At 45.2% G+C, this 23,993-nt stretch overlaps 1 protein-coding gene across 1 annotated transcript in view; it reads right to left on the bottom strand.

The window, feature by feature from the left end:
* Positions 1-23,112, bottom strand: part of LOC137504808 (protein ELYS-like) — a 320,844-nt gene extending 297,732 nt beyond the window's left edge. The window contains exon 1 of the mRNA XM_068233400.1: positions 23,024-23,112. The gene's annotated coding sequence lies outside the window, so the exon portion shown is untranslated. The remainder of the gene's footprint in view (positions 1-23,023) is intronic.
* Positions 23,113-23,993: the final 881 nt, after the last annotated feature.

Raw genomic sequence — 23,993 nt, 5'->3', positions numbered from 1 at the left:
GCTAACACATAAATTGAAAGACTTCAAAGAATCTATTAATAAATTAAATATGGTTAAATGTACGCGGGTGATCGCACGTTTGGGGCTCCCTGTGTTTGGCATACAAAACGAAGACTTTCTCTCCCCATTTTTTGGGGCAGAAAAAGTGTGTCTTTTATGCCAAAATATACAGTAGGTGGCAAAAACTTGTTCCCTCCTTATGCAGATCATGTCCCCTTGTCCAACTTTTCCTGGTAAGTGAGATCCTCCATCCCTGGTTAAAAAATTTAGTAGCCAGTCTTTGTACTTATTTCTAGAAGGTCAATGTCCGTTCTATAATGTGGTGCCCAATACTTTATCGCATACTCCAGATATGGCCTCAAGTTATTTATACAGAGGGAGTAGTACGGTATGTTAGCATGTTGAGATTTGAGTACAGGCGGCAGCCCTATGACAGTGGGTGCAGATTTAAGTTGCAAGGGGTTGAGGTTAATTGTTAGGGTGGCAGAGTTCTCCCCAGGGCTAGTTAGGTGGACGGGCCGCCCGGCTTTTTTGAGATCCCGCCCGGGTGCTATTCGTGGCCCGCCACACCATTCTGCTCTGTCCCATGCGTTAAGTCCGCTCGCTTGCACAGAGTGGATCTCCCTCTTCATAGCTGTTCCGGCTGTGCTGCCCGCCCCTATAGTCAGACCTCTAGATCAGCGGCAGCCCGCACTGATGACAGAGCGGAGTAATCCAGCACTGGCCCTGGATATGCGCTCCCATCACCTCCCTTGCACGCAGTGGGTCTCCCTCTTCATAGCTGTTCCCGCTGCACTGCCCGCCCGTATAAGCAGACCTCCAGATCAGAAGCAGCCTGCATGGATGAGAGAGAGCCGAGCGATGTTTGGTGACGTGTTTGGTGTATACTTCAAATAAAGGAAGTGACATCACTTGTCACGTCCTGTATTTGAAGTGTATGGCATGTCAGTATACATCACTCCACTCTCTCATCCCTGTGGGCTGCCGCTGATCTGGAGGTCTGACTATATGGGCGGGCAGCGCAAAAAGCTATGAAGAGGGAGACCCACTCCGTGCAAGGAAGGGGATGGGAGCGCATATCCAGGGCCAGTACTGCCATTGAGGAACTACTGCAGTCCCTCCACATCGCCACACCCCCCTCTCCCCCACAAATAGCTGTGGGCCCTGATCCCATGGAAGCGCTGCCTGACCTGGAAAAGCTCGCAAGTTTTGGCCACGTGAGAGCACCAGGTGGCCGTTCATATTGATGTGTGTGAGGAGGGCTAACAGGATCTGTGTTCTCTACGCCTATGGATGCGGATTGTGAGTGGATCTGTTTTTCTGTTGAGCACTCACTAGTGGTAAGATCAATTATGTCATTTATGTCATTTAGTTTCAGCATGTTGTCGTTCATTCATCTATTGTTGTAGCTCAAATAAGCAAGCATTTATTTTTAGTGTATGGTCTTGTTTGCATAACCCAGAACTCACTGAAACAAACATGAATCTAACAGTGAAGCATCAGTTCCTATATAGTAAACAGCTATCAGTTGGCTGATGGTGTAATGGTTAAGGGCTCTGCCTCTGACAGGAGACCAGGGTTCGAATCTCGGCTCTGCCTGTTCAGTAAGCCATCACTAATTCAGTAGGAGACCTTTGGCAAGTCTCCCTTACACTGCTACTGCCAATAGAGCGTGCCCTAGTGGCTGCTGCTCTGCTCTGGCGCTTTGAGTCCGCAAGGAGAAAAGCGCAATATAAATGTTATTTGTCTTGTCTTGTCTATCTTTCTCCAGCTGTTCCATGTGATGCTGACAGTTTCTCTTTGCACCCAGAAATGCAGCACATCAGGGAGTAGGTGAGTATATGTCCAGCAATTGTGCTGATGGACAGACTAGCTACTGCATCCTTCCTCATCTTAGCAGTACAGTACATGATTCTAAAACGTTTCTATGCAACAAAATCACAATTCACTTTTTTTATTCTACCTGAACATGTCAGGAACATCCCGGCTAACTTACATGAAAAATGTGCGCACGAGGGCATGGTTTGGCGCTGCTGGAAGATGGCCGCGTAAGAGACGAGCTCCGCCATAGACCCGCTTCTTTCCCCAGCCTAAGGCTAATATGAGCACTAATAAAGCACCTAAGAAGTCCCAGCCGAATCCTAATAACACCGGGACCGTAGAGACGCCGGCTTCTAAATCTATTCCGGAGATTTTCCGCCAGCAGAAGTCCGGACAGTCTGGGCCTGTGAACAGCAACATGGCGTCGGCCCCTCCTAAGCTCAACGCCGCACAGCAGAACGAGTCAAGGGACTCATACAGCCACTCCGATAAGGGGGTTCTGGATCGTCTAAACACTATGCCCACAACTGAAATCATGAAGGCAATTGCTGCTGATATCAAAGAAACCTTCACTGCAGCCATCGCAGAGCTGAAAGAGGATGTCACACAGATTAACAAACGCCTGCTGACCATAGAACAAGAAGGGCAGAACACTAAAAAGCAGGTTAGTGACATACAAAGCCATGCAGCATATCAAGACTCCAGACTGTTAGATTTCCAGCAAAGGCTAGAGGATCTGGACAATAGAGGCAGACGAAATAATATCAGAGTGAGGGGCCTGCCTGAATCCATTCCGAACGACCAGATTAAACCGGCGATCACCGCCATCTTTAATGAGCTGCTGGAAAGGCCCAAAGACACGCAGATAGATCTAGAAAGGGCGCACAGAGCCTTAAGACCCAGGCGCAACGATGATGATCCGCCGAGAGATGTAATTTGTTGCTTCGCTAGCTTCTCTCTCAAGGAGGAAGTTATGAAAAGGCAAGAGAGCAAGAGATAATTAAATTCAATGACGCAGATATAAAACGGTTTCAAGATCTCTCCGCCATCACTCTCCAAAACAGAAGAGCACTGAAACCATTGCTGCAAATGCTCAGAGAGAAGCATTGCTTATCGATGGAGATTCCCCTTCTGCCTACACGCCACAAAAGGATCGATAAACGCGCTGCTCCAGGTCCCAGCTGACACACCACACTTTTGCAAAATTTTGGGCCTGCCGAAAGTTCACCTACCCGAATGGTTTCCCGAAGAAGAATACCTATCGCCCTCCCAGGGAATAGGCCCTTCAAACAGATCTTTTAACACTGGAGACACTCGCAGGATGACACCCAGAGGCTCTAAATTCTACGGTGCAGGCCGCAGACGGCGCCACAGCTCCGCATCAGATACGCAAACAGAGCTTCCAAACGAAGCTCAACAAGACGACACTATCGAGCTTGAGGAGCTACCGCTAGACCCGGAGATCACCACTCCAACCTGAACGATGAACGTTTGGAGCAAGTTCCAGGTGACTGACCTGATTCAAAAGCTGGCTTACGTTGCCTCTACGGTACCCCATGTAAGACTGATGAGATGACGGTTTGTTTTTCCCCTCTCCTCCTTTTTCCATCTTTCCCCCCTTTAGTGCTACTAAGGAGTTATCCTATCATACTACTCCAAAGGGCATTGACTACTCCAAGCCAGTTATTGGTCTGTTACACTGGTCAGCCTGCACTAAGATGCAAACGATAATTCTATATGTTTTAATAATTATATGCCATTAACCCTTTTGCTTTCCCCTTATGGTACAGGTTTGAGATTGTTATGCTAACTGTTGTCATGCATATGTTCAAGGTTTTTTTTGATAGCTAGTTATCACAGTATTTCTTAAAACCTCTACTGTCTTTTATATTTGAAACATATAGGTGTACATAGATTATAAATGTATTCACTGGTTCTATCTAACACTCAGACACAGGCTCTGTTACACCCGTGGGACAGAGATTGGGGGGGGGGGGAGGAAGAGGAGGAGGGGGGGATCTCTTTTCCTGAAAGACTCTACCGCATTATTTTAGTGTTTATATCTTCAAATGAGCAATAGGTCTAGTTTTTTGAGGCTGGGGTGAAGGGGGGGTTGAGGCTATTGAGCTTATTCACCTTGTTCAGTTTTTCTTCTAGTTAGACCTTTAATCCCCTCTCCCACCCAGTGATTATATAATAATTGCTAACCTAAACTACGGTACCTCCTTAAGTACTCTACATAGTAGATACTTTCAAATACCGTATTGCATTTACTAACTGGCTTCTCGAGCAAACTGCTCAATGCTTGTCACTTCAAACACCCTACTTATTTTGTTCTCTCTACGTATATCCTTCATTTATACAGTAGTCGAGATAAACCAGAGGGATAGACCCTTCGTATGCTCATTTTGGGACGAGTCCTCAACTCTGTCTTGCCAGAAAATGCAGCCTGTTAGCTCCTGGAAAGTAACTTCATATAATGTTAAGGGCCTGAACACCCCTGAACGAACAGCCCTTTTACAAATACTGCAAAAAGAAAAAGTACATATTGCAATGCTACAGGAGACCCATTTTGCTAGAGAGCGCATACCCCGCTTAAGAGATAAATATTACACTAGGAGCTACCACGCTGTTGCACCATCGGGGAAGGTTAAAGGGGTCTCTATCCTTATCCATAAACACTGTGAAATTGACATCACCAAAACACAGATAGACCCAGAGGGGCGTTTCATCTTTTTACTGGGTAAGATTGAGAATAGAGAAGTTACTCTTGTAGCAGTCTATACTCCCAACGTGAAGCAGGCAACTTTTTTAACTGGTGTGGTATCACAACTCTTGACTTTTGCTAAAGGAATGATTATTTGGGGAGGAGATAGTAATGTTCCTCTCAATCCTGCACTTGATACATCTGATGGGAAGTCCATGATTCCGTTCCAATGCCTTAAAAAAATCTGTTTAAGGACTTAAATTAATTAGATGCGTGGAGGATTTTTAACCCTAAAGGCAAAGACTATACATATTACTCTAATCCTCAAAAAAAACTCACGCATAGATCACTTACTGATTACACAGGCAGACTTGCACTATGTAAGAAGCGTTGGAATTGGAACAATGGGCTTCTCAGACCATGCTATGGTACATTTTATTGTCTCTTTCCCCACGCATAGAGTTAAACAGTTTAGCTGGAGATTAAACCCAGAACTGATGCAAGATCAGGAAACTATAGTTTTGATCAAAAAAATCTCTAAAAGACTACTTTAGTTTAAACTTGAATGATGATGTCACACCCCTGACTACATGGGAGGCCCATAAGCCTGTAATAAGAGGGGAGCTAATCAAAATCGGGGCGAGGAAAAAAAAAAAAAAGAGAGCACCTTTTTCGGGTTGACACTATAATACAAAAAATTGCAAGCTTAGAAAACACCCACAAAAAGGACACTAGACTCAAAGTCTGGAAGAGTTATCCTCCCTTAGATTGGAACTAAAAACCCTCCAGTGTTCTCCCCAGGATCAATTAAGTGGGCGGGCCGCCCGGGTGAATTAAGGCCCCGCCCGGCTGCTATTTTGCATATTAGAAAAGCCAGCACTGTTCTCTGCACTCAGCGCTGACTCAGCGCTGACTCCTCTGTAGCAGATTGCCCAGCTCCTCTACATACGAGATCTCGCGCTTTCCGGCGGGCTCGTACACTCCTTGCCTCAGCATGGCAATAGGCGGGGCCATCTGTTATACTGCGCATAGTGCTCCTCTAGGAAGTAGGAACGAAGCACATTACAGGCAGTCTCTCTCTCTCACTCTGCCTGCACGATCGTGAAGGGACGCTGGAGCCTGTGTGACTAAAGCAGAGCTGGGCAAACTACAGCCCGTCTGGCTCTGTAATCCGGGTATTTAGTGCCTCCTTTCCTCCTCACGGCTGTGTCACTTGTCTCTCTCCCTCCCCACCGTACAATTGTACATTTACATGCCGTACTAACTTTCCCATCTCTGAATTACGGCACTTCAGACTGAAGAAAGGAGTGCAGGCAATCACTCACTTCCTCCCCGGGTGTCAGACGCACGGAGCAGATCTCCAATAGCTTCAGAGAGCGGGATGTTTTGGCTGCCCAGAGAACAGAGCAAACAGACAGCAGCGCTGAAGGGGAAAAAAGCAGTCTTATCTGATAGGTACAGGCAAAAAAAAAAGCTGTGAATTAGGTCAGCTTGCACACATAAAGCTCTGTCCTGAAGTGTATTCCCACCCCCTCTTTTTTAACCCTTAGGATACACTAATCTCTGGAATCTCAAGGGGCCAGCATGTCCTTTTGCTGAGCTTTGCATTTTAAAAAAAAAAAAAAAAAACAGTTCATACCTATGTGTTAATTTGCAGCTTCTCAGTTAAATCTGTAGGACATGCTGAGCCTTGTGGTTTCACAACAATGGGGTCAACAAATAGTGAAAACCTTACCAATCAGATGATTGGTAGAGGAACCAACCCCCCCCCCAAAAAAAAAACGGAACAATAGAGGTTGATCGGAACCATTAATGATGCCCAATATGTATAACTGTCTAGCTCTAGACATGTGTGAAAATATGATGTCTGTTTCACCTGCACTGTGTACTGCAAATCAAGCCTATTTTTTGTTTTTTTCAAAAGCAAACAAAAAGCACAGTAATAGCACATTGAAAACAACCAAAAACAGTTTTTCCTGGTTTTGACTTGGCAGGTTCACTTTAAGACAGATGGTGCATATCTAATACTGGGTACACACAGATTTTCTGGCTGATTTACTGTCAGATCCATTATTTCTAACATGACCGATCTGCTTTCTGATCGATTTTCGAGCATTTTCCGATCAATTTCCTATTGAAGTGAACGGAAATCGATCGGAAAATGCTCGGCAATTGATCAGAAAGCAGATCGGACATGTTGGAAATAATCGTTCTGACAGTAAATCTGGCAGAAAATCTCACCTAGCATCTCTGTACCTAGCATTAAAGCAAGAGTCATATGGAGGCTCAGTGTTTTCCCCAGGCCTCCATCCGCCTCATTTTGGTAAGCACCCGGCTGATATTGGCTTGTTTCCTCCTTCTGCTATGCTGTCAGCAGAGCTTACACGGCCCTGCATTCCCACTGTTGCACCCCACCCGGCTACTTTTTCATGCCACCCGGCTGGAAAAAAATTCTGGGGAGAACACTGCCCTCTTAGATAGAAGAGCAAAAAGCATACTCTTATACTCAGAGGCTTTCTTTTACGAGTGGAGCAACAGAATAGGCACCCAACTGGCTAAAAGACTAAAGAAAAGGAAAGCTAGACAACAAATAACTCATCAAGGACCGGAGGGGAGTGCTGAAACATACATGTCAGGAGATAGCGGAAGCTTTTCGTCAATACTACCTAGATCTTTATAATTTGCAGTCGAGACAGACGACTCCCCAAGAGATGATAGCCAGAAAGAACAAAATTCAAAACTATCTAAAAAACTGGGGACCTAAACCCTTAGACAAATCGACCATAGAAGAGTTAGAATTACCGATTAGTCCTGCAGAATTCCTTACCACAGTTAAACATCTCAAAGCAGGTAAGAGCCCTGGCCCAGGCGGCTTCATCTCAGCTTATTACAAAACGTTTGCCAAAGAGTTAGCCCCTTACTTTGTAAAAGCCGTTAATGGAATCTCAGAGGGTTCTATCCCTTCTAAACAGTTTCTGGAAGCACACATTACCATCATACATAAAGAAGGGAAGGACCCAACTTCATGTGCGAGTTATCGCCCCATTTCGCTCCTAAATAATGACGCTAAAATTTTCACAAAAATTCTGGCCAACAGATTCTCGCCACTCCTTCCCACTATAATTCATCCAGACCAGGTGGGATTCGTGCCAGGCAGGGAGGGCAGAGACAATACCACAAAAGCATTGGGGGTCCACGAGTGGCTTTCTCGGCGGTCTGTGAGAGGAGGATTTTTCCTCTCCACGGACGCCGAGAAAGCTTTTGACAGAGTTGATTGGCAATATATGAGAGAGATGTTGACATCCTTAGGCTTTGGGACTGCCCTCCTTGCCTGGATCAATATCTTATACTCCAATCCCTCTGCATCTGTCAAAACCAATGGAATTTTATCCAACCACTTTAACATAACTAACGGCACAAGGCAGGGATGCCCCGTCCCCCCTGATCTACGTCCTTACTTTGGAACCCTTTTTGAATTTTGTTCGTAATAATAAGGACATTAAAGGAATAGAAATTGACAAGAGAAACTTCAAAGTAGCCGCTTTTGCGGATGAAATGTTATTCTTCTTGACTGACCCTCAGCACACCCTTCCGGTCCTGATCAAGGCGCTCCAAGATTTTGGCGTCATCTCCAATTTAAAAATTAACTATGGGAAATCTTGGGCCCTAGGAATCACCTTAACGCAATCAGAGATGGAAACTTACGCCTCTAACTTCCCCTTACGTTGGGAACAAAAAGCTATCACCTATTTGGGAATGAAAATTCCTGTTGACCTAGCAGATCTCTTCTCGCTTAATTACTTGCCCTTGGAAAGCAAAATAAAAACCGACTTACAGAGCTGGAGCTCTCTGAGGGGTCTTTCCTGGTTTGGCAGGATGGCCGTTGTTAAAATGACCATCCTGCCCAAACTTCTATATATTCTACAGGTGGTGCCAATTGAGGTCCCACTTGGATTTATCAGAGGTTTGCAGATTCGGATCAATGCATTTATCTGGGCAAATAAAAAAATAAGAAATCCTTTCCCTACCATACGATAAGGGACGAGCAGGCCTGCCTAATATTAGATTACCGTATATACTCGCATACAAGCCGAATTTTTGACCCCCAAAAAGGGGGCCAAAAGTTGGGGGGGGGGGGGGTCGGCTTGTATGCGAGTCATGTTGGTCCGCGGGTCCCCCGCTCCCCCCACGTCCGCCGCCGCTGCTATTACCTGCCCGCATCTTCTATTCTTCTCTCCGTGCTTGTAAACATTCACAGCAGCGCGCCCAGCGCTGCTACTGTGACGAGGCAGGAGGCAGGAAAGAGCGGTTCCCATAGTAACAGGAAGCCGCGCTCTTTCCTGCCTCGTCACAGTAGCAGCGCCGGGCGCGCTGCTGTGAATGTTTACAAGAACGGAGAGAAGAATAGAAGATGTGGGCAGGTAATAGCAGCGGCGGTGGGGGTGGGGAGAGCGGGGGACCAGCGGAGGGGACCCGCGGACCAGACTATACTACCTACACTGGGCACTTTACTAGCTATACTGAGCGCTATACTGAGCACTATACTAGCTAAACTGGGGCACTATACTATCTATACTGAGCGCCATACTAGCTAAACTGGGGCACTATACTATCTATACTGAGCGCCATACTAGCTAAACTGGGGCACTATACTATCTATACTGAGCGCCATACTAGCTAAACTGGGGCACTATACTATCTATACTGAGCGCCATACTAGCTAAACTGGGGCACTATACTATCTATACTGAGCGCCATACTAGCTAAACTGGGGCACTATACTATCTATACTGAGCGCCATACTAGCTAAACTGGGGCACTATACTATCTATACTGAGCGCCATACTAGCTAAACTGGGGCACTATACTATCTATACTGAGCGCCATACTAGCTAAACTGGGGCACTATACTATCTATACTGAGCGCCATACTAGCTAAACTGGGGCACTATACTAGCTATACTGAGCACCATACTAGCTATACTGAGCACCATACTAGCTAAACTGGGGCACCATACTAGCTAAACTGGGGCACTATACTAGCTATACTGAGCACTATACTAGCTATACTGAGCACTATACTAGCTATACTGAGCACTATACTAGCTATACTGAGCACTATACTAGCTATACTGAGCACTATACTAGCTATACTGAGCACTATACTAGCTATACTGAGCACTATACTAGCTATACTGAGCACTATACTAGCTATACTGAGCACTATACTAGCTATACTGGAGCACTATACTAGCTATACTGGAGCACTATACTAGCTATACTGGAGCACTATACTAGAGCACTATACTAGCTATACTGGAGCACTATACTAGCTATACTGGGGCACTATACTAGCTATACTGGGGCACTATACTAGCTATACTGGGGCACTATACTAGCTATACTGGGGCACTATACTAGCTATACTGGGGCACTATACTAGCTATACTGGGGCACTATACTAGCTATACTGAGCACTTTACTAGCTATACTGGGCACTTTACTAGCTATACTGGGCACTTTACTAGCTATACTGGGCACTTTACTAGCTATACTGGGACAAACTAGGGGAATAAGGCGGCCAGCATTTCCTACCCCCGGCTTATATGGGGGTCAATCATTTTCCCCTGGTTTTTCAGGTAAAAGTTGGGGGGTCGGCTTATATGCGAGTATATACGGTAGATTATTACGCGGCACACTTACTCAGAGTGATAGACTGGACATCCCCAGTAGCCCGCAAGGACTGGACAACTATAGAACAGGCTATTTGTGAATCCTCTTTACCTGGCCTGGCTTGGGTCCCCAAAAAAATCTTTTGACTCCCTTGAGATTAAGCATCCCTTAATTAAAGCTACCCATAAAGCCTTTCAAAATTGCATAGTGCAATTCCATCTCTCTCAATCTCCAGGCCCAATGTCCTCACTGATAGGCAACCCAGATTTTACACCGGGAGACTCATCTAGGTATCTTTTATCTTGGAACAAGAGAGATACCCCTAGGGTCTTAAGTTTTGTGAACCCTGCTGGAATTAAGGATCTGGCTGACATCCAACACCCTGAAACCAATGCTCAGATGCCAAAATGGACATACTTCCAAGTACGACACTATATTTTGTCATCACAATTGAAACCTAAAGCAGTCACAACACCTACTACTTTTGACCAGAGATGTTTGGAGAGATCCCCAAAATCACATATTCTTTCATGGGCATACTCTCTCCTGCTAACAGCTAGACCTAGATCAATTCTCTCTTTTCAAAAAAAAAAAAAAAAAAAAAAAAAAAAAAAAAATGGGATAGCCTTCTGCCCTCACCTCTATCAGATACCCAATGGACTACTATCTTCACCAACACTCACAAATCCGCCAGAATTACGAGCTCGAAGGAGCAAAACTTTAAATTTCAGACACTATGGTATAGAACTCCTTCTGTACTACACAAATACTACCCTGATTATTCTGAATTGTGTTGGAGATGCGGCGAAGCCCCAGGGGACTTACTCCACACTGCCCCAGACTTTCTCCATTTTGGACGGAAGTTCATAAAATAACTAAAAAGGTCTCTGGCCTAACTGTAAACTTCTCAGCTGATACTTTTCTGCTTCACAACTCTAATCTGTCTCCACTCTCATACAAAAAAAAATCAATTTTGCCATTCATGATCAGTTCAGCCAGATCTTTAATCCCGCTTTTTTGGGGGACAACCACAACCCCTACTCTCAAAATTTGGTTCCAGAGAATAAACAAACTAAGAGACCTCGAAGAGCTTGTTAGGATTGGCCATGATCAGGCTCATAAAATATCAAAAGTTTGGGCGGTCTGGTACGATTTTCAAAGCTCAGACGAATACAAAACAATTATGTCCTGATACTTCTTTCAAAGCCCCATACCCCCTAGAAAACAATAAACTTCCCTGGTAACTGGCTTCAACTCCAAGGCGGTAATTTTAGGGTATACTCGGAGACAAATCTCTAAACGACACCTGAGCCTTCCGATCTATAGTGGGGTGTCTTGACAGTGACAAGTAGATATTTCCTAACGCTTAGCCAGTGGCTGTGACACATCTGAAGACAACGTTATGGCTCACCATTGTTTTGTTGCTACTACTTCAATCTATAGCACCAATCTTCTTTATTCTCTCATTTTTGTTTACCCCATATGTTTTTCTAAAAGCTGTATAATTTTGAAAAATGATTTTTGGGAACCTGCTGCCCTAAAACTGATCTTAATACTGGAATGTAACAACATATTGCTGTAAACGAAATGTCTCTTAAAGTTCCTAGTATTACTGTATACTTTTTTTTGGTTCTCAAAATATATTGAAACAGAAAAATGTGCGCACTTGTGCACACAGTCTGCATTCCCATTGAACACTGGGGGGGGGGGGGGAAGGGTTAAAGAGATTTTCGATATTCTACTACTGCAATTATGCATCCTTTTTAACAGGCATTTTTTTTAAGGGCCTGTACACACTGCTGCGTTTTTTAATCGCATGTGCTTTTGAAAAATAATGAAAATCATTAAGACCTGTACACACTAGTGCAATGCACTTTTTCTATTCTCATGAAGGCTTGCGATTTAAAAATTGCATGCGATATTAACCACTTCCCGACCGCCTAACGCACAGCAGCGGCCGGGAAGTGGAGCCCGCAAGGACCAGCTCACCCACAGAGGCGGCGGTCCTTGTAAGGGCATGGGCCGAGCGATCGCGTCATCCGTGTATTATACAAGCTGCCTCCTGCCCTGGTGGTCCCAGTGTCCGAGGGACCACCAGGGCAGGCTGCAGCCACCCTAGTCTGCACCAAGCACACTGATTTCCCCCCCCCCCCCCGCCCCCTGATTGCCCACAGCACCCCTCAGACCCCCCCTCCCACCCCCCAGACCCATGTTTACACCCAATCACCCATCAATCACTCTCTGTCAATGCTATTTTTATTTTATCCCCCGCGTCCCCCACCCCTCAGATTCTCCCCAGACCTCCCCCCCCCCCCCATGTACTGTATGCATCTATCCCCCCTGATCACCCGTCAATCACCCCCTGTCACTGCCGCCCATCAGCCCGCCCCTAACCTGCCCCTTGCGGGCAATCTGATCACCCACCCACACCAATAGATCGCCCGCAGATCCGACATCAGATCACCTCCCAAGTGCAGTGTTTACATCTGTTCTCTACCCTAAACACCCACTAATTACCCATCAATCACCCCCTGTCACTGCTACCCATCAGATTAGACCCCTATCTGCCCCTAGGGCACTCAATCACCCGCCCATACCCTCAGACCCCAGCCCTGATCACCTCGCCAGTGCATTGCTTACATCTACTCCCCCCTCTAATCACACCTTGAGACACCCATCAATCACCTCCTGTCAACCCCTAGCACACCTACCCATCAGATCAGGCCCCAATTTGCCCCGTGTGGGCTCCTGATCACTCGGCCAAACCCTCAGATCCCCCTTCCGATCACCTCCCCAGTGCATTGATTGCATCTATTTTCCCCTCTAACCACCCCCTGAGACACCCATCAATCACCTCCTGTCACCCCCTAGCACTCATATCCATCAGATCAGGCCCAATACAACCTGTCATCTAAAAGGCGACCCTGCTTATGACCGGTTCCACAAAATTCGCCCCCTCAGACCACCTGTCATCAAAATTTTCAGATGCTTATACCCCTGAACAGTCATTTTGAGACAATTGGTTTCCAGACTACTCACGGTTTTGGACCCGTAAAATGCCAGGGCGGTTTAGGAACCAGGGCGGTATAGGAACTAGGCCTGAACGATTTCAGGAAAAGATTGAATTGCACGATTTTTGTCCGAAATTGCGATTTCGGCTTTGTACACGATTTTTGCTATACAAACGATGGATCAGATCGCTCCGACCATCCAGTCACTCTCTACCTGGCGGGGGACAGTCTGGGACAATTACTATTACTACGTGCCCCTCTCTGCCTGTCCCATGTGTGTTGCTGGTTAGAGAATGATAGTGACAGACGCTGAAAATGTCACCTCGCTGCTGCTGGCTGGACAGCTTCTACTAATCACCCAACCACTGCTTCACACAACTATTACACTCATCTCCCCTGAGCACTGATAGGTTACATGGGGAGTCACTGCTGTCATGCCACACAGTACTTAGCAGTGTATAGATAAGAAGGCCGCTAGATATATGTAGATATATGTATATGATTAATATATTCCCCCTACCTCTACATAATATATCTAGCTGCCTTCTTATCTATACACTGCTCAGTACTGTGTGGCATGACAGCAGTGACTCCCCATGTAACCTATCAGTGCTCAGGGGAGATGATGAGTGTAATAGTTGTGTGAAGCAGTGGTTGGGTGATTAGTAGAAGCTGTCCAGCCAGCAGCAGCGAGGTGACATTGTCAGCGTCTGTCACTATCATTCTCTAACCAGCAGCACACATGGACAGGCAGAGAGGGGCATGTAGTAATAGCAATTGTCCCAGACTGTCCCCCGCCAGGTAGAGAGCAGAGAGAGGACAGAAGTTTTAGTTAATTACTGTGTTAATGGCTCCCTGGGCAGCGATGTGTCTCCTGCTCTTTTCATCTTTGGGGTAGGGGCAGGACCAGCCTTCCTTCCCCAGTCTTCCCCATCCTGACTCATCCTGAGAGGGGAGGGGGCATGGTCCTCCTCTCTAGCGCTTACAGGGGAAAGTTTCTGTTTTGTTTACACACTGAGGAGGGAGCAGAGTAATGTACCAGCGGCAGAGAAAACCGCAGCAAAACCGCAGCTCTGACGATCAAGATCGTCTTACCCTTGATCACGATTTTTGGTTTAAAACCGAAAATCGTTCAGCCCTAATAGGAACCCCACAAGTGACCCCATTTTAGAAAAAAAGACACCCCAAGGTATTCTGTTAGGTGTATGACGAGTTCATAGAAGATTTTATTTTTTGTCAAAAGTTAGCGGAAATTGATTTGTATTGTTTTTTTTTTTTCATAAAGTGTCATTTTGCACTAACTTGTGACAAAAAAAATTCTTTTATGAACTCACCATACTCCTAACGGAACACCTTGGGGTGTCTTCTTTCTAAAATTGGGTCATTAGTGGGGTTCCTATACTGCCCTGGCATTTTAGGGGCCCTAAACCGTGAGGAGTAGTCTACAAAACAAATGCCTCAAAATGACCTGTGAATAGGACGTTGGGCCCCTTAGCGCACCTAGGCTGCAAAAAAGTGTCACACGTGGTATCGCCGTACTCAGGAGAAGTAGTATAATGTGTTTTGGGGTGTATTTTTACACATACCCATGCTGGGTGGGGGAAATCTCTCTGTAAATGGACAATTGTGTGTTAAAAAAAAAAAAAAAAAATCAAAAGATTGTCATTTACAGAGATATTTCTCCCACCCAGCATGGGTAGGTGTAAAAAAATACACCTCAAAACACATTGTACTACTTCTCCTGAGTATGGCAATACCACATGTGTGGCACTTTTTTGCAGCCTAACTGCGCTAAGAGGCCCAAAGTCCAATGAGTACCTTTAGGATTTCACAGGTCATTTTGCGGCATTTGATTTCCAGACTACTTCTCATGGTTTAGGGCCCCTAAAATGCCAGGGCAGTATAGGAACCCCACAAATGACCCCATTTCAGAAAGAAGAAGACACCCCAAGGTATTCTGTTAGGTGTATGATGAGTTCATAGAAGATTTTATTTTTTGTCACAAGTTAGCGGAAAATGACACTTTGTGAAAAATAACAATACAAATCAATTTCCGCTAACTAAATCTTCTATACAATACAATAACATTTCTATAGCGCTTTTCTCCCATAGGACTCAAAGCGCTTAGGCTCTCTCAGATTCAGTAATTAGTAGGATGAAGTATCCACACAACAAAAGTTATATATTTCTGCAAATGCCAGACTGAACAGGTGGGTTTTCAGTCTGGATTTAAACACGTCCAGGGATGGGGCTGTCCTGATCTGTTGAGGGAAGGAGTTCCAAAACGTAGGGGCAGCATGACAGAAGGCTCTGGAACCAAAAGTTTCCAAGTGGACTCTGGGTATGACTAGATTATTAGAACCTGTGGATCTGAGAATGCGGGGATTTCTACGCAGCTATAACATATCTTTCATGTATCCAGGGCCTAGATTATTCAGGGATTTAAATGTCAGTAGGCCGATCTTGAATAGGACCCTCCATTCTATAGGTAGCCAGTGAAGGGAATGCAGGACTGGCATTATGTGGCAGTGACGGGGTTGGTTGGTTAGCAGTCTGGCAGCAGTATTCTGTATCAGCTGTAGGCGGTACAAGACCTTTTTTGGAAGGCCAGTGTAGAGAGCATTGCAGTAGTCCAGTCGGGATGTGATGAAGGCGTGGAATAAGGTTGGCAGATCTTCTGGGGGTATGAGGTGCTTGATTTTTGCAATGTTCTTCAGGTGAAAATGGGATGATTTCACCACAGCAGAGATTTGAGTTCTGAAGTTTAAATCCCCATCAATTAGAACTCCCAGGCTACGCACATGATCAGAGATGCGTAGATCCGTGCCTCCTATTCCCAGTGGTGAAGACTGCAAGTTAAGTTGTTTTGTTATCATGCTCTGCCCTCCAATCAGAAGGACTTCAGTTTTGTCTGCATTTAGTTTCAGCCAGTTGTCATTCATCCATTGCTGTAGTTCACGTAAGCAGGCGTTTATAGTTAGAGTTGGGTCTGTCACACCAGGCTTGAAGGAAAGATATAGTTGGGTGTCGTCTGCATAGCAGTGGTATGTCAGGCCATGTTTTTGGATTAGGTTTCCCAACGGTAGCATGTAAATCGTAAAAAGCAGGGGAGAGAGGATTGAGCCCTGGGGCACCCCATACTTAAGTGTTACAGGGGTGGACAGGAAGGGCCCCATAGACAGTTTGTGGGTTCTGCCACTCAAGAAGGATTGGAACCACTGAAGTACTATGCCATCAATGCCGCAGTATTCCTGTAGCCTGTTTATCAAGATGTCATGGTCAACTGTGTCAAAGGCTGCAGAAAGGTCTAGCAGTATGAGGATCGAGCACTCTCCTCTGTCTCTTGCCATGAGCAGGTGGTTGCATATTTGGATGAGGGCAGTTTCAGTGCTGTGGTGTTTCCTGAAGCCAGACTGGAATGGGTCATAACTGAATTCTATGAACTCACCATACTCCTAAAGGAATACCTTGGGGTGTCTTCTTTCTAAAATGGGGTCATTTGCAGGGTTCCTATACTGCCCTGGCATTTTAGGGGCTCTAAACCGTGAGGAGTAGTCTGGAAATCAAATTCCGCAAAATGACCTGTGAAATCCTAAAGGTACTCATTGGACTTTGGGCTCCTTAGCGTAGTTAGGGTGCAAAAAAGTGCCACATGTATCGCCGTACTCGGGAGAAGTAGTACAATGTGTTTTGGGGTGTATTTTTACACATACCCATGCTGGGTGGGAGAAATCTCTGTAAATGGACAATTGTTTGATTTTTTATTTTTTTATTTTTTTTTTTTTTTTTTTATTTTTTTTTTTACACACACACACACACACAATTCTCCCACCCAGCATGGGTATGTGTAAAAATACACCTCAAAACACATTGTACTACTTCTCCTGAGTACGGCAATATCACATGTATGGCACTTTTTTGCAGCCTACCTGTGCTAAGGGGTCCAAAGTCCAATGAGCACCTTTAGGCTTTACAGGGGTGCTTACAATTAGGCACCCCCCAAAATGCCAGAACAGTAAACACACCCCACAAATGACCCCATTTTGGAAAGTAGACACTTCAAGGTATTCAGAGAGGGGCATGGTGAGTCCATGGCAGATTTCATTTTTTTTTGTCGCAAGTTAGAACAAAGTGTCATTTTCTGCTTACTTGTGACAAAAAAATTTCTATGAACTCACTATGCCTCTCAGTAAATACTTTGGGATGTCTTCTTTCCAAAATGGGGTCATTTGAGGGGTATTTATACTATCCTGGAATTCTAGCCCCTCATGAAAGGGGGTCAGAAAAGTCATAGATGCTTGAAAATGGGAAAATTCACTTTTTGCACCATAGTTTGTAAATGCTATAACTTTTACCCAAACCAATAAATATAGGCTGAATGGGTTTTTTTTCATCAAAAACATGTTTGTCCACATTTTTCGCGCTGCATGTATACAGAAATTTTACTTTATTTGAAAAATGTCAGCACAGAAAGTTAAAAAAAAAATCATTTTTTTGCCAAAATTCATGTCTTTTTTGATGAATATAATAAAAAGTAAAAATCGCAGCAGCAATCAAATAGCACCACAAGAAAGCTTTATTAGTGACAAGAAAAGGAGCCAAAATTCATTTAGGTGGTAGGTTGTATGAGCGAGCAATAAACCGTGAAAGCTGCAGTGGTCTGAATGGAAAAAAAGTGCCTGGTCCTTAAGGGGGTTAAAGCCCAGGGTCCTCAAGTGGTTAAAAGCGCAGCAGTGTGTACAGGCCCTAAAATATATACATTCCACCACATCCTTGGGAATGCAGCCATAGCCATGTTTAGTAGTCTGCCGAAGCTTTTGTCTGCGTTGCAGAGTCTGCCACCATTTTGGCAGTCACTGATTAGGCCACTTCTGCTGAGCTGGGGGCGGACCACAAATGCAGATGGGGTTGGCCAGAGCCTCAGAAGAAATTTGAAAACCTTCCACTATCGCATTCCAAGAAGGGTGGAGCTATCACCTGCCTAGATGAATTAAAGCGGCTCAAGTAAGTAAGGGCGAACTCTGAGACCCCACCCAGTCCTATCATTAAAGGAGTAAACCGGTCATGCTGACTACCATGGCAGATATGCCCATTTGAAAGCAGATAATGTTAATATGTCTGCTTCCATGGAAGCAGAAAGTAGAAATATTGCAGATTTACTGTAGGATATGTATCAGCTGTAGCAAATAGGTTTCCCTTTAAAAGGTTATTATGTTGTTGCATATATTTTAGCACAGAGAGGAAGTTCTGAGTTCAGGTCCACTTTTAAAACTTTCAGGTTCAAGCTTTTACATTTTTTTTTTTATTTTATTTTTTTTACATTGCAGGTGTACATTAACCTACTTATTTTAAAACAACCACCTACAAAGATTGTTTGAAGAACCTATGCAGCTAAATGCAAACATTTTACAACTTTAATAAGAGAGTCACAGGTATTAAACACTTGCCGACCGTCCATAGCCAGTTGGCGGCGGCAAAGTGGCACCCCCAGGACCGCGTAACGGCAATTGGCGTCGGCACCTGGGGGACTGAATTGCCGGGGATCTCACTCAGTTATGCGCGCATCCGCCGGCATTAGGCTCCGCCCACCCTCGACGTCAACCCGCCGGCCAATTAGCAGCGCCAGCAGGTTGTTAACCCGCGATATGCCGCATAGTAAGCGTATAATACGCTTTGTAATGTATACAAAGCGTATTATACAGGCAGCCTCCTTCCCTGGTGGTCCCAGTGATCGAAGGACCACCAGGGCGGGAGGCAGCCCCCCCTAGTATATGCACAAACACTGATCCTGCCCCCCCCCCCACAGCACCCCTCCGACTCTCCCCCCCCCCCAGACCTCTGTTTGCACCCAATCACCCCCTAATCACCCATCAATCACTCCCTGTCACTATCTGTCAATGCTATTTTTAGATTAGGTCCTAAAATGCCCCCTGGTGGCTCCTGATCACCCCCCACAACCTCAGATCCTCCCCAGACACCCCCCCCCCCCCCCCGTGTACTGTATACATCTATTCTCCCCTGTAATCACCAACTAATCACCTGTCTATTACTACCACAAATCAGATTAGACCCTAATCTGCCCCTTGCGGGGACCTGATCACCCGCCCACAACAGAGCGACCTCAGACCCCCCCCCCCCTCCCCGATCACCTCGCCAGTGCATTGCTTGCATCTATTCTCCCCTCAAATCACACCCTGATCACCTATCAATCACCCCATCACCACCTGTCACTGCTACCCATCAGATCAGACCCTAATCTGCGGCTTGCGGGCACCCAATTACCCGCCCACACCCTCATATCGACCTCAAACCCCCCCTGATCACGTCGCCAGTTCATTACTTGCATCTATTCTCCCCTCTCATCACCCCCTGAGACACCCATCAATCACCTCCTGTCACCCCCTAGCACTCCTATCCATCAGATCAGGCCCTAATCTGCACCCTGCAGGCTTCTGATCACCCGGCCAAACCCTCACCTGCCCCACCGCAGTGACAGATTTTTTTTTTTCTGATCACTGCTGGTCTCTATGACTTAAGTGTGCCTGAGACCAACCGTTATGCCACACAATACGCAACCGCCAATCCAAGAAGCTACCATGGAAACCACTCAAAATTTCCGAACGTAAAATTTTTGGGGGCCTTCTCAACATGGGTCTAGTCAAAAAGAATGTTCTGCAGTCTTATTGGTCTCTGCACCCAATACATTACATGCCCATGTTCTCTGCTGCCATGTCCAGGTCACCATTTGAGAACATCCTGCGCTTCAGTGCCAATACAACCTGTCATCTAAGAGGCCACCCTGCTTATGAACGGGTTCCAAAAAATTCATCCCCTCATAGACCACCTGTCATCAAAATTTGCAGATGCTTATACCCCTTAACAGTCATTTTGATGCATTCGGTTTCCAGACTACTCCTCACGGTTTTGGGCCCCTAAAATGCCAGGGCAGTATAGGAACCCCACAAGTGACCCCATTTTAGAAAGAAGACACCCCAAGGTATTCCGTTAGGTGTATAATGAGTTCATAGAAGAAGATTTACTTTTTTTCACAAGTTAGTGGAAAATGACACTGAGAAAAAAACAAAAAATCAATTTCCGCTAACTTGTGACAAAAAATAAAATCTTCTATGAACTCATCATACACCTAACGGAATACCTTGGGGTATCTTTCTAAAATGGGGTCACTTGTGGTGTTCCTAAACTGCCCTGGCATTTTAGGGGACCTAAACCATGAGTAGTCTGGAAACCAAGTGCCTCAAAATGACCTGTGAAATCCTAAAGGTACTCATAGGACTTTGGGCCCCTTAGTGCACCTAGGCTGCAAAAAAGTGTCATATGTGGTATCGCCATACTCAGAAGAAATAGTATAATGTGTTTTGGGATGTATTTTTACACATACCCATGGTGGGTGGAAGAAAGATCTCTGTAAATGGACAATTGTGTGAAAAAAAAAAAAAATCTCATTTACAGAGCTATTTCTCCCTCCCAGCATGGGTATGTGTAAAAATACACCCCAAAACACATTATACTATTTCTCCTGAGTACGGCGATACCACGTGTGACACTTTTTTGCAGCCTAGGTGAGCTAAGGGGCCCAAAGTCCTATGAGCACCCTTAGGCCCCGTTCACACTTGCGGTTTTGTCAAAACCGCACCGGATGTCCGGACCGCACCGTATCCGGACCGGACCTGATCCGTACGGTTCCTATCCGGATCCGGTCCGGATCCGGTCCGTTTGCATCCGGTTTCCGTGCGGTGTGAACACGGTTGCGGTCCGGATCCGGTTTCTTAAGGAGATAACAACCTGTAAATACCTGGGGTCTGGGAGGTCAGCAGAAGGGTCTGGGGTCATTGTTGGAGACAGGTGGACGTGTGGAGACCATCCGTGGATACAGAGACTGCAGTTGGGACCATGGATCCAGGCATTTTTCGTATACCTGGGAATTCTCTGTTGTTCGCCTCCTCGTTATCAGACTTATATCAGACATGTTGCTGCCTAGAGCTACAGCATGAAATCGCTGCTGCCCCACTCTGTGAACTCCATGTGGTCCCCATCCAAAATGCATAGGAAGTGGGGTAGAACGTCCGGTTTTTGTAGCCAGTGTGTTGTGCGCTCTCCGGTTCTCATTACTTTGTATTGGCCGGATGGTGCAGTCCGGCTCCGCCCCGGATACGGCTGCCGGAGGAGCCGGACCAAAAAATAGCGCATGTTGGAACGGACGCCGGAGTCCGGATCCGGTCCGGATCCGGTCCGGCTCCTGTCCGGCAGAACGGACGCATGTGAACGGACGCATAGGCTTTCATTGCTATTGCCGTGCGTCCGTTCCGTCCGTTCTGCAAGCGGTCCGGCTCCGGCACGGCGATTCCGGACGGCCACCGCTAATGTGAACCGGGCCTTAGGCTTTACAGGGGTGCTTACAATTTAGCACCCCCCAAGATGCCAGGACAGTAAACACACCCCACAAATAACCCCATTTTGGAAAGTATACACCCCAAAGTATTCAGAGAGGGGCATGGAGAGTCCGCAGCAGATTTCATTTTTTTTTGTCACAAAGTTTCAGTTTCCACTAACTTGTGACCCAAAAAAAAAAAAAAAAATATGAACTCACCATGCCTCTTAGTGAATACTTTGGGATGTCTTCTTTCCAAAATGGGGTCATTTGGAGGGTATTTATACTATCCTGGAATTCTAGCACCTCATGAAACATGACAGGTGCTTAGAAAAGTCAGAGACGCTTCAAAATGGTAAAATTCACAGTTTGCACCATAGTTTGTAAACGCTATATAAAAAAAAAAAAAAAAAAAAAAAAAAAACTTTTACCCAAACCAATAAATATACACTTATTGGATTTTTTTTCTTTATCAAAGACATGTAGTACAATAAATTTGGACAAAAATGTATATAGAAATTTTACTTTATTTGAAAAATGTCACCACCTCCCTAGCAGTAACCCAGAGTCAGGCTCGGGACGGAAATCCACAGCTCTGAACAGTAATCCCGAGTTGGATCCATCAGAGGTGTGGAATGTGCAGGGCTGCCGCAGATCTATCAAGCAGTATGATTTTTAGGGTCTCAAAACTTGTGAAAAAAATTGCACCGCTTTTGGAAAAAGAATCTGGAAATAATCATACCGCCATGAGGGTTAAAAAAAAAAATCTTTTTTTTACAAAATGCATGTCTTTTGATGAATATATTAAAAACTACAAATCACAGCAGCAATCAAATAGCACCAAAAAAAAACTGTATTAGTGACAAGAAAAGGAGGTACAATTCATTTAGGTGGTAGGTTGTTGGCCGAGCAATAAACCGATAAAGCTGAAGTGGTCTGAATGGGAAAAAAGTGTCTGGTCCTTAAGGGGTTTTAGGACTGAAGTCCTTAAGTGGTTGAACAAAAAAAAAAAAAAAACTATTATTCATAATTTCTGTTAAACTATACAAGACGCAATGAACTTCAGTCGGAATCAATTATGCAAAGAGACAGTCATTTTACGTACCTCAGAGGTGAAGAACTGTAATTAAAACGCCTGCTTATCTTTAGTTCTATGCATCTGTAAACTCAGCCTAACTGCTTCACCTTACCTCTCTGGGCTATCCAAAGGGAAATTAGTACCACACGTTACCTTAACAAGCGCTGCATGTCCGCGCCATAAAACCTATACGAAAGTAGTTGCGCTGTTTTCACTGGACGGGATTTTTGCCTAGAAAATAGCACTTGATATACTGATCCTCTTCACGCTACTACTTTACCAGACGCACACTCTCATCTCAACTTCTCATCTCACTATATCAATACAAGAATAAACATTATTACCTCAGTAGTATAAAGTGTATAGGCCATACGACAATATCGCGGCAACCATAAAGAAAAGCACCTCCTCTTCCTTTTCCGTCAAGCTGACGGTGTCATCAAGTCTTTAAAAACGTCAATTTACGCTGTCACGTATGGACAACGCTGGTGGGCGTTTCAGTCCGAGATGTCTACTACAATACGAATGTGACGAAGTCACGAAGGTGCAAAAAAAAAAAAAAAGTATAGTTGCGCGCACCACAATTATAAGCTTTGTTACTATGAATTGATAAAACTGACTTTTGATCACGTTTACTGTGTATTTATATTTAAGGAATACAGTAGAGATTTCCAAGAGAAGAGAGGAAGGGTTCTATAAACCTTTTTAGTGGAGGGCATACACTCACCCATCATATGCAATGAACTGTTACTTCACATAATCGCATGTAAAACAACATGATATTTTAACGTGTTCCAATTATGGGTTAGTAAGCGTCTTTTTTTTTTCTTTTTTTTTACAATCTACGGCCTGGAACTCGCTACAAATCGCTAGGGAAGTTTTGAATTAGCATTTTGTAAGCAATTTCATGAGCTTTTTCCAGCTGTTTTGGGAGTGATTTTAAAAAGTGTAAGCTTTTGCCAGCGATTGTGTAGTGATTTCGAAATGAAAGTGTGGAACACCGCTGTCAGGAACCGACCCGCGGCACGCCTGCGTGTACGGTTCCCAACTGCGGGTTTGACCAGATCGAGAGGGGAAGCAGTCTTAGTCGAGCTACCACAAGGCTGTGACCCCTCAAACACTTCTCACTGCCACCACTAGCTGTTGCTAGACACGTCCACTCTGCTGTCGAGTGCTCAGCACGCAATCCGCGTTTTCGTATTCGGGTCAGCTTTGCGCTTTAGGCCGAATACGGGAATGCCACGCACACACACGCACAGTTGCAATCTTACACTGTAGTGAAGCAAAACCACTAACAGTCGTTCCGAACAATCC

Source organism: Hyperolius riggenbachi, chromosome 4 (assembly GCF_040937935.1).
Source record: "Hyperolius riggenbachi isolate aHypRig1 chromosome 4, aHypRig1.pri, whole genome shotgun sequence".
In the NCBI taxonomy this organism is placed as follows: Eukaryota; Metazoa; Chordata; class Amphibia; order Anura; family Hyperoliidae; genus Hyperolius; species Hyperolius riggenbachi.
The sequence above is the reverse complement of the archived record's forward strand: the minus strand, read 5'-3'. Positions and strand labels throughout refer to the sequence as shown.